Source organism: Carcharhinus amblyrhynchos, unplaced genomic scaffold (genome assembly GCF_965287045.1).
Source record: "Carcharhinus amblyrhynchos unplaced genomic scaffold, sCarAmb.v2.hapA chromosome_178, whole genome shotgun sequence".
Taxonomy (NCBI): domain Eukaryota; kingdom Metazoa; phylum Chordata; class Chondrichthyes; order Carcharhiniformes; family Carcharhinidae; genus Carcharhinus; species Carcharhinus amblyrhynchos.
In genome coordinates, this window is record NW_027649918.1 from 122718 (window position 1) to 133504 (window position 10787).

Below are 10787 nucleotides of genomic sequence, written 5' to 3' on the forward strand. Positions count from 1 at the left end.
GAAAACAAGAAATGTCAGAAAAAAACAAGCAAAGAGGGAGAAGAGAAAATAAGAAGACAAGAAGGGAACATGACAAAAGAAACAGTAGGAAATTAGAAGCAAGAAAGAAGACAAAGGAAAAGGTGAATGAGAAAATAAGAGAATGATAGGGAACAGAGTAAGAATGTGGGAGAGAAAATAAAGGGAGGGGACAGAATAAATAGGAAGAAGGGTGTATAAAAACAAGCTGAAAGAGTAAAGTTTATTTAATAGTCACAAATAGAATAGCTTACATTCACACTGCAATGAAGTTACTGTGAAAATCCCCTAGTCGCCACACTCAGGCGCCTATTTGGTCACTGAGGGAGAATTTAGCAGGGCCAGTCATCCTACCCAGCACATCTTTCAGACTGTGGGAGGAAACTGGACCACCCGGAGGAAACCCAGGCAGACACGGTAAAAATGTGCAAACTTCACTCAGACAGTGACCCAAGCCGCGAGTCGAATCCAAGTCTCTGGCACTGTGAGGCAGCAATGCTAATCACTGTGCCACTGTGCTGCGTTAGAGAAAGAGAATATGAACAAGAAAAAAATCATGAAAGAAAGAAACCTGCTGTCCTCTTTTATCAGAAATAGTTCAAAATGCTTTATATACAATTGGAGCTATGCCATTTGTCAGGCTTAAAACAGATGCCTAAGCACTTAATATGGCAAGTGGCATGTTCCATATTGGAAGCATGCCATCTGCCATTTTGGTAAAGGATCCTCTGCAATTCTAGTGGCTATGTTTTAAATGTCCTACAATCAAATATTGGGCAAGCTGAAGCCATTACCTTTGGAATCTGACAATAATTCATTCCTGTGGTCACTGTCTGAGGTTGAACAAAACCTTTTGTTACTTTAGCATCCTATTAAATTGGAAAGTCAGGAAGTCATGTTAAATCTGTATCAAACCTTGATAGAATTGAAAAGTAAGGAAGTCACATTAAACCTGTATTGAACATTGTTCGACAGCATTTAGAATACTATGTACTATCTAGAGTACTATCTTATATAAAAAGGGTTATAGAGGTATTGGAGAGGCTGCAAAGAAGATTTACATGGATGATACCAGAAATACATTTGTATACATATCAGAAAAGGATTGATAGTCTGGATCTTTTCTTTCGTAAAACAAGAAGGCTGAGAGGTGACCTAACAGAGGTCTTTAAATATATGAGGGGGTATAGTGGATACAAAGAGAACATTTCCTCTTGTGAGGAAGAACAAAATAGAGGTCATTAATATATGATAGCCACAAAGAAATCTAATTGGGAATAAGAAGAAATTTCTTCACCTAAAAAGTATCAAGAAAATGGAACTCACTACCATGGAGAGTGTTTGAAGAGAATGGTGTAAATGCATTTGAGGGGAAACTAGAACATATGAGAGAGAAGGGAATAGATGGTTACGATGATGGATTTGAATGGGAAAAGATGGGAGTGTCTCGAGTGGAACATAAACACCAATGTGGACTGAATGGCCTGTTTCTCTGCCACACTGTAAATCTTATGTAATCCTTTTTAATCCTATTTGATCTTGACTTGAGCTTCACCCCTATTGTACTAAGTCTCATTCACTCATCAGCCCTATGCTTGCTGACTTACAATGGCCCCCAGTTTCCAACACCCCATCATTGACAGCTTTTTGTTGTTTAGGTCCTAAGCTCTGGAATTCCCTTCTTAAATCTCTCTGCCTCTCAACCTCTCCTCCATTATGATGATCCTTAAAATCTGTTTGTTTGACCAAGTGTTTCATCATATGTCCTAATATATCCTTATGTGACTTGGTGTCAAATTTGTTTGACATTGCAGTGAGACACCTCAGAAAGTTTTACTATTGTAGAAATGTAAGTTGTTATTGGTAATTTTCATATTCAAACAGAGAATCTAATACCTATCTGAAAACTTGGCAGTCAAACAACATTGCCCAAAAGCACCCCTGAAAGTTGCTACCTGAAACATATGCTTGAACTATTTTACTCACCTTTTCTATGAAACTGGGATGAGTATGAGTACCCCCCCCATCTCCACAGTTTTCACAGTAACTTCATTGCAGTGTTACTGTAAGCCTACTTGCGACACTAATAAATAAACTTAATTAAATCCAAGGGTTGCTCACCCCTTTCCCTTTCTACATCTGCTCAGCCCCCTCAGCTAGTGTTTGAGTGACCCAACATGCTTTTCACCCCATTCAGTGAGTTGGTTCTTGGTCTCACTGCTAATGAACAAGTGAACCAATCTCCATCATTCTAGCACCAGTTTCATTGGCATATGTAGCAAGCACTGCACCAGAATTGTGTCCAATTCTAGCACCATGCAATTTCTAGGCTTTTGAAATTCAATGAAATTGAAGCCACAAAAGGCAATTAGATAATGACTGGTTAGTCTGCATTTTTTTGGCACTGAGCTTCGTTCCAGGAGAAAACCCTGTACAGTTTCAAATGGTGCTACAAAATCTGTGGTATTCATCTGAGCAGCACAGTGGCACAATGGTCAGCACTACCGCCTCACAACATCAGGGACCCGGGTTCAATTCCCAGTTTGGGTCATTGTTGGTGCAGAGCCTGCAAGTTCTCCATGTGTCAGCGTGTGGGCGTGCTCCGGTTTCCTCCCACAGACCAAAAGACATGCTAGTTATGTGCATTGGTCATGCTAAATTTTCCCTCATGTGCCAGAGTGTGGTGACTAGGGTTTTTCACGCTAACTTCATTGCAGTGTTAATGTAAGTCTATTGTGATACTAATAAATAAACTTTAACTTTAAACTGAGCAGGCAGGGTCTGGGCCTAAGGCCCCATTTGAAGAGACATCTTCTGCTAAAGTGCCACATTCACGTATCACTGCACTGAGTTGTCAACCTGGATCATATTCTAAGGCTTTCAGTGGGACTTGAACTGGCCATGTCTGACCCAAATGTAAGAACATTACAAAGCTAAGCTGAAATTTGTCACGGGTGCTTGGATATTGCATTCACACGAGAATATTTGCTCACTCCAGGGGTGTGCCCCTGAATCCAGCAAATACTTTGAGCTGAGGGTCACAGTGATTTTCTAGTCAAACTTCCTTGTAGTTTTTTTTTAATTTAACTTTTTAACAGACCTCCCCAGTTCCCATGGTGACCGTATACCATAGACAAATAGGCATGTCCTGCAACCAAGATTATCTTGATACAAATGTTGGACTAAATGGATATATTGGATGGTACATTGTCATTTGCATAGTGCTGAAATACCCCAGCTAATATTTGGACTGACATATTTGATATCTTGTCACTTCCAATCTGAGTTCTGGGAAAAGGCAGAAAGACAGTGAAGCAGCTCATAAGCAATTTCCCCCACATTTCACTGCTGTTAGCCCAGGATCCATTATGTTGACCTGAATGATTGCAGTCAGCAGGTGGGGAGAGAAGGAGCGATGCAGAGATAGGAAAAAGAGGGAGAGTTGAGAGAGAGATCACAAACTCATAGAACCTAACAGCACAGAATGAGGCCATATAGGTCATTTAACGGTGATGGCATTTGAAACAGTTATCCAATTAGTCCCAGCCTCCAGTTGTTTTCCATGGCCCTGTGATATTCTTTCCTTTTCAAGTTCTGATCCATCTATCTTCAAAGGTACATGACCAACAACATGAAATTTTAGCAGGAGTTGGGGTGCATTTATTGGACAATTGACTATAACGCAAGGAATTATATTTTGCCCTTGTGAGTCAAGCCTCATTTGGAATACCATGGGCTTTTTGGCCTCCCTACAGAATGAATGATGTTGAGGCATTGGAAAAAGTGCAGAGGCAGTCCACAAGTCTAATTCCACCTTTAAAACATTTATCAAGATAGTGAAAAGAGTCAGGACTCTACACTTCGGAGATGCGTAGATTTGTGATCTGATAGAGATTCATGAGATGATTGTGTTCACTTTGATAGTTTTATCCAATTAATTGTATTGTGGGGATGAGGGATCACAATTTTATGTTGTATGAAGACAAATCCAGGTTTGATTCCAGGAGATGGTTCTATTCTCAGAGAACTGTAGGCCTCTGGAACAGGTTGAGCCTTTGTTCATTAAATGCCCATTGCTGTCAGAGCTGAACCTGTTTCCATTTGCAGCAAATATTCCCTTGTACTAAAGAGTAGTTACTACTTAGAATTATCAGGGCCAAAGTGTTCTCCTGGACTCATTTTGATCACCAAGAGCAGGTCAGAAAGGGATTCCCCAATTTTTTACCTCATGTTGGTTTTTATCTGTTTTTTCACCTCTCCCAGTAGATTGCATGGTGGACTGTATATATTGTGATTTACAAGGTACCACAACTGCGTGGATCAGACTGGTTGAACCATGAGGGTCTTTTTCAGTCTGTCATGGTGATGCATTTGTATGTCATTATCCAATTCCCTTTTGAAAGTTATTATTGAATCTGCTTCTATCAGCCTTTCCGGCACTACATTACAGATCATTCCAAGTCATTGCGTAAAAAGAAATCTCTGCATATGCCCTCCTTCTTTTGCCAATTATCTTTGATCTGAGTCAAATGACTACCAAAAATATTGCCCGTGGAAACACTTTCTCCAACAAATTTCTCTATCAAAACCTTTCAAGATTTTGAATCAAATTTTCTCTTAGCCTTCTCTGTTCTGAACAAAGTAATCCCAGTTTCTCTCGTCTCTCAATGTAACTATAATTCCTCATCGTTGATACCATCCTGACAATCCTCTTCTGCACCCTCTCTAAGTCCTTCCTGAAGTGCACTGCCCACAACTGGATACAATCACTGGTAAGGCCTGAGGCCTTACCAGTGATTTCTAAAGGTTTTGCAAAATTTTGTTGCTTTTGTACTCCATTAGCTCAATATTTACAGAATGCAGGGAGATGCCAGGTATGCTAGAACCAGCTAAAGAACCTAGCAACAACGGCAAGGACCTCTCAAACTTAACCAATACCAGAGATATATGAAAAAACAAGGAGGATAAGTGATATGGGAGAGATAGAAAACAAGGGAAAAAATAATGTATGAACAAGGATACGCCATTCTGTCTCTTGAAACTGCTCCACCATTCCATAGATTTTTTTTAACTCCTTATCAGGATGTGGGTGGGAATTACTGGCTCAGCCAGCATTTATTACCCATTCTTAATTGTCCTTGAGAAGATGGTGGTGAGCCAGCTTTTTGAACTGCTGCAGTCCTTGTGGTGTAGGTACATCAATAGTGCTGTTATAAACAGAACTCCCGGCTTTTGACTGAGTGACAGTGAAGGAATGGATGATGAGTGACTTAGGGAACTACCAGGTGGTGTAGTTTCCATGTATCTGCTGCCCTTGTGCTTCTAAGTGGTAGAGATTGCAGGTTTTGAAAGTGTTTTCAAAAGAGCCTTAGTGAATTGCTCCAGTGAATCTGATAGATGGTACACACTGCTGCCATTGTGCATTAGTGGTGGAGACAATGAATGTTGAAGGTGGTGGATTGGGTGCCAATCAAGTAGGCTGCTTTGTCCTGGATGGTGTTGAGCTTCCATTGTGTTGTTGGAGCTGCATTTATCCAGATAAGTGGAGAGTATTCCATCATAGTCCTGCCTTGTGTCAGAAACTGAGTTACCCATTCAGAATTACCTGCTCTTATAGCCACAGAATTTACATGGCTAGTCTAGTTCAGTTTCTGGTCAATGGCAACCCTTACGGTGTTGATAGTGAGGGATTCAGCTGTGGTAATGCCACTGAATGTCAAGGTGATATGGTTGGATTCTCTCTTGTTGGAGATGGTCATTGCCTGGCACAAACTCTATTTGCCACTTATCAAAGCCTGCAAATGGATACAGACTGATTGCTACAGTATCTGAGATATCGGGAATGGTGCAGAATGTTGTGCAATCATCAGCGAACATCCCCACTTCTGACCTTATGATGGAAGGAAGGTTGTTGATGAAGCAGCTCAAGATGGTTCAGCCTAGGACACTACCCTATGGAACTCCTATAGTGATATCCTGAGACTGAAATGATTGAGTTCCAATAGTTATGGCTAATCTGTACCTCATCAGCATTTATGCGCTTTCTTAAAAAATATCCATATCCCTTAATATTCTTACCCAACAAAAATCTCCTGATTTTGGTTATGAAAGCTCCAATTGTCCCCCAGTATTCGTAGATTTTTGGGGGAGATATTTCCAGACTTTCACTACAAAACCTGCTTTCTCATATCATCCCAAAATAGAGAGGGTCAAAAAAAGAAAATCAAGAATAAGAACATGAAGGAAAAAAGTGAAGATGAGAGTGGAGGTAAAACTACTTGAAATTATACAGCACTTTTAATTAAATAACATCCAAAGGTAATTCATAGGTGTGGTAGAAAACAAAAATTTACACTGAACCATACAAGGAGATTTAGTGTAGATCGTCAAAAGCTTCCAGACCTTTGGATCTAGGCAATTGAAGACACAGCCTTCAAATTCTTGGATGCTGAATAGGCCAGAATTGAAGGAGGGTAGATATTTGTGACCTGTGGGACTTGAGAAGATTACAGGCAGGTAGGGGCAAAACCATAAAACAGGAACGAGAATCCTAAAATTAAGGCAGAAAGGAAACAAGGAAGAAAGGATGAGGACAAGAAAGAAAAAGAAGGAACAGTTGAGAGAGAAAGAATGGAATGAGGAAAAAAGGAACAAGAGAAGGGATAAAAGCAGAAAAGTAGTGAATAGTGGAGGATAGACTTGGCAGAGATTAAGGTAGAGGAAAACAATATAGGAGCATATAGAAAAGACTGGGAAGGGGAGCAAACAACACTGAATCATAGAATAGTACAGTCACTGGTCCATTGGTTTCACCAAGTTTCCAGTGGCCATAAAGGATAATGCAGTTTGTCACATTCTCCACTGTTTACCCTTATTACTTCAACTTTTTGTCTTTCAAATACTTATCTAATTCCCTTTTGATGGATATCATTAATTTTTTTATCTACCATCAGTTAGTGCTTTCCAATCCCTAATTTTGCCTCTGTTATTTTTAATTGTCAATTGCCTTAACTTAGGTGAAAATATTGGGGTGGGAAGGGAGTTGGAAACAATATTTAATTAATGGCATAGGAAAATGTCGCAGGATACATTTTTAAACATTGGGAAAAGTGAGTGAGGGAGCGCTAAGCCAGCAGAAAATTCAGAGGTGACACGAATAGAGAGAGCGAGACAGACAGAGGGAGTGAGTGTAATAGGGAAAGAAAAGAATATAGAGGGAAATAGAGAACAAAGGACATGGAAGTGCTGAATGAGTGGTACTGAGATACAAAGAGAGAGAGAGAGAAAGTGTGTGAGAGAAGAACAAAGCAGAAACCCAAATAAACAAATAGCCAGAAACAAATTGCAACAAAGAGAGAAAACTAACATGAAATGTGAGATGGAAGAATGTCTAAGATGCATGGGAAGCAAAAGATATTTTAGGAAGGAAAATGAAACAAAAATGGAGTTAAATAAATAGAACAAAAAGGTAGATAACAAGCACACTGCCAAAAATTCCCACTTTAAACTCACATGTTTCAAAAACTGAGCTGGTCCTCTGAGCATGGATTTTATTGATTATTTTCACACTTCTTGGTGGCGAGTGATGTTCCATAGTCTCTGCATTAGACTGCTACTGTTTACGTATATACAAATGATCAGTACAGGAACTGGAGGAACAACATTAAAGTATGTTAATAACACCAAATGGCAAATTGCTATGATGGCTGTGAAGTCTCAGGAGGATTTAGATTGGATGAGAGGGATGGGCAGCAGGGTAAGATGGACAGACTAGATGAGCAAGATGGGCAGTTTGGAAATAGTTGCAGTTCAATGTTAGAAAAAGCGAAGTGGTACATTGTAGAAATGGGTGGCATGGTAGCGCAGTGGTTAGCACTGCTGCTTCACAGCTCCAGGGATCTGGGTTTGAATCCCAGCTTGGCTCACTGTCTATTTGGAGTTTGCACATTCTCCTCATGTCTGCGTGGATTTCCTCCAAGTGCTCTGGTTTCCTCCCACAATCCAAAGATGTGTGGGTTAGGTTCATTGGCCATGCTAAAATTGCCCTTAGTGTCCTGAGACGCATGGATTAGTGGGTAAATATGTAGCGATATGGGGGGAGGGGCCTGGGTGGGATTGTGGTCGGTGCAGACTCAATGGCCAAATGGCCTCTTTCCGTACTGTAGAGTTTCTATGATTTCTATGAAATAAGAACAGGGGAATAAAAATGTTCAGATTTTAAAAGGAGTAGAGGACAGATCACAAAGCAATAAGGTAATGTTGGATTTGTGCAAGGCTTTATTTTAGCCACAAGTGGAGTGTTGTGAATTTTGGGAACCCCATTATTATATATACATAAAAATATGGGACAGGTGTAGATTTACTGGGATGTTACCAGAAATAAGGGGTCCCAGTTACAAAGACAGACAAGGAAGCTAGGCATCTTTTAACTGAAGATGATAAAATTAACGGGTAGCCTGAAGGTAGTCCTCAAGATTATGATAAAATGAACAGTGGCAGATAGTTTCTACTAGTCAGTGAGATGGTAACAAGATAGCAAAAGTTAATGAAGAAAGAATTAAAGCGGAGGTTAGAAAAAATTATTTACACAATGAATGGTTAGAGTGTAGAATTCTCTGCCACAAATCTTTGCTGGAACAGAGCCAATTAATTCTTTCAGAAGAAAATTCAATATAGCTGCTTGTAAAAGATAAATCTTAAAGAATATAAGAAGTAAGAGAACAGAGTAGACTAGAAAGGAAGTCTTCCCAGAAGGAAAAAAAACAAAATGGGGAAATAAAAGTACTGGTCTGAACTGGTCTTATATTTTAAAATGGAACACCAGTAAAACGGGGAAATAAGAATACTGGTCCGAACTGTTTTTTTCTTCTGGGCAGCATGAGTGCAGCATTTTTCATGATCACCAGATGTCTCAAAACATATTACTACCAATTAAAAGCTTACTCAAGTGTAGTCAGTGTTGTACTGTAGGATACACAGTAGCCAAATTGCACATAGTAAGCTCCCACAAAACAGCAATGTGACAGATTATGTTTTTGTGATGTTGATTGAAGGATAAATATTGGCCAGGATGCTGGGGATAATTCCCCTACCTTCTTTGAAATAGTACCATGAAATCCTTTATGAGATCTGAGAATGTGGGGCCTCCATTTTATATCTCAGCTGAAAGACAGGGAAAAGTGCTGGTGTAGATTTGATGGGTTGAATGGCCTGTTTCTGCTCTATGAAATTCTCTGCTGACTGAGTGTGATAAAGCTTTAATGTGTCCTTAACCATGAGAAGAGACGTGCAGGATCTTGATAAAAACACGAGAGGGGGATGAGCGAGAGAAAGGAAGCAAGGGAGAGAGAATGAGAAAGAAGGGAGGAGCAGGAAGAGAGAAACAAGGCAGAAATATTGTACAGAATATACAGAAAATGTCTTGATATAATTTAGTTCACATTGAATTTCTGGGATTCAAAATTAAGACAGTTTTCTTCTGTCTCTGTCCCAAAACTAATCATTGTCACCACTTCTGAAGCAAGGCTTTTCTGCTTAAGGCCATTTTACCCGAGTGGAATTTTCCATTTCTGACTGATTCTATCAGATTTACCACAATTAAATCTTAAAAAAAAATAAATTTGTAACGTTCACAGTCTTCATACTGGATGTAAAAGAAATGTAAATGTAAACTACAATCATTTTAAACTCCAACATTCGCCTGCAGAACATGTACACAAACCACACACTTTGAATCCCTTTAATCGTCCCAATTTTTTTTTGTGTGCATTTTTTTGTAAAGTAGGTCACTTAAAAAAATAATAACATCCAGTATTTTATTCCTCGAGAATTGAGTACACTTGGCATTGCGGCCCCAGTGTTGTGTGTTGCTGTTTCTCTCCCAGCTGTCAGCATGATCACATTGCCAGCAGTGAGTGAGTCTCACCACAACTCCATTGCAATCCTGGGACTGTGTGTTGCAGGCAAGGCTCTATTTTTAAACACTGCTGCTCATGGAGGCTGATTATTTTGTGTGACTGACTATCGGGCTGGGCTCTCTCACTCTCTACACCAACCCCCCCCCCCCCCCTCGTTTGCATTTAAAACCAGCCCAACTTTCTACTAATGGATCCCATTGCACAATAAGAAGTCCATTAAATGTTTTATTGATTAAAATGCTGGTTTGCTGCGCAGTTTCTTTTGTTTCAGTGGAGTAGGCTGCGAGTTGTGTGAAATGCTCCTGTTTTAATGCAGGCTGTGTGCAGGTCAGAGAGAGCAGGCTTGCAGCTCCCCTGGGAGATGGATTCCATTTACTCCAAACCCTCCACAATCCCCATTCCCGCACCGACACCCACTGCTGCCGGGTGCACAGGGAGGCAGCACACCCCGGGGAGCAGCCTGCCGCCGTTTCTGCCCCGCACCGAGTGCGGTTAGCTTGTTTTTTTGCAGCTTTTGCAGCCGCAGCCTCTCGGAATCCAGTCCGGGTTTTAAGCCGGTTTCCCCTCTTCAGTGTACTCAGGGCTGCAGCACTCACTGGCAGCCGCCGCTCCTTCCACCCTCCCCTGGCTCCCACCCAGCCCCCGCAAACAGCCCCGCCGCCCCGCCCGGCCCCGGCTGGCCCGCCGCCCGCCTGCCGGCACCCCGCAACCCGCCCAGCCCCCACTGCTCCCGGCGGCTGCTCGCCGGCCTCGGCCTGTGGGACAGCGGCGCACTCTTTTGTCAAGCTGTCCTTTTGGCACATTCCTGTGTTACTGCGCAGCGCCCTGTCTCTCGCTCTTCCTGGAAACTCC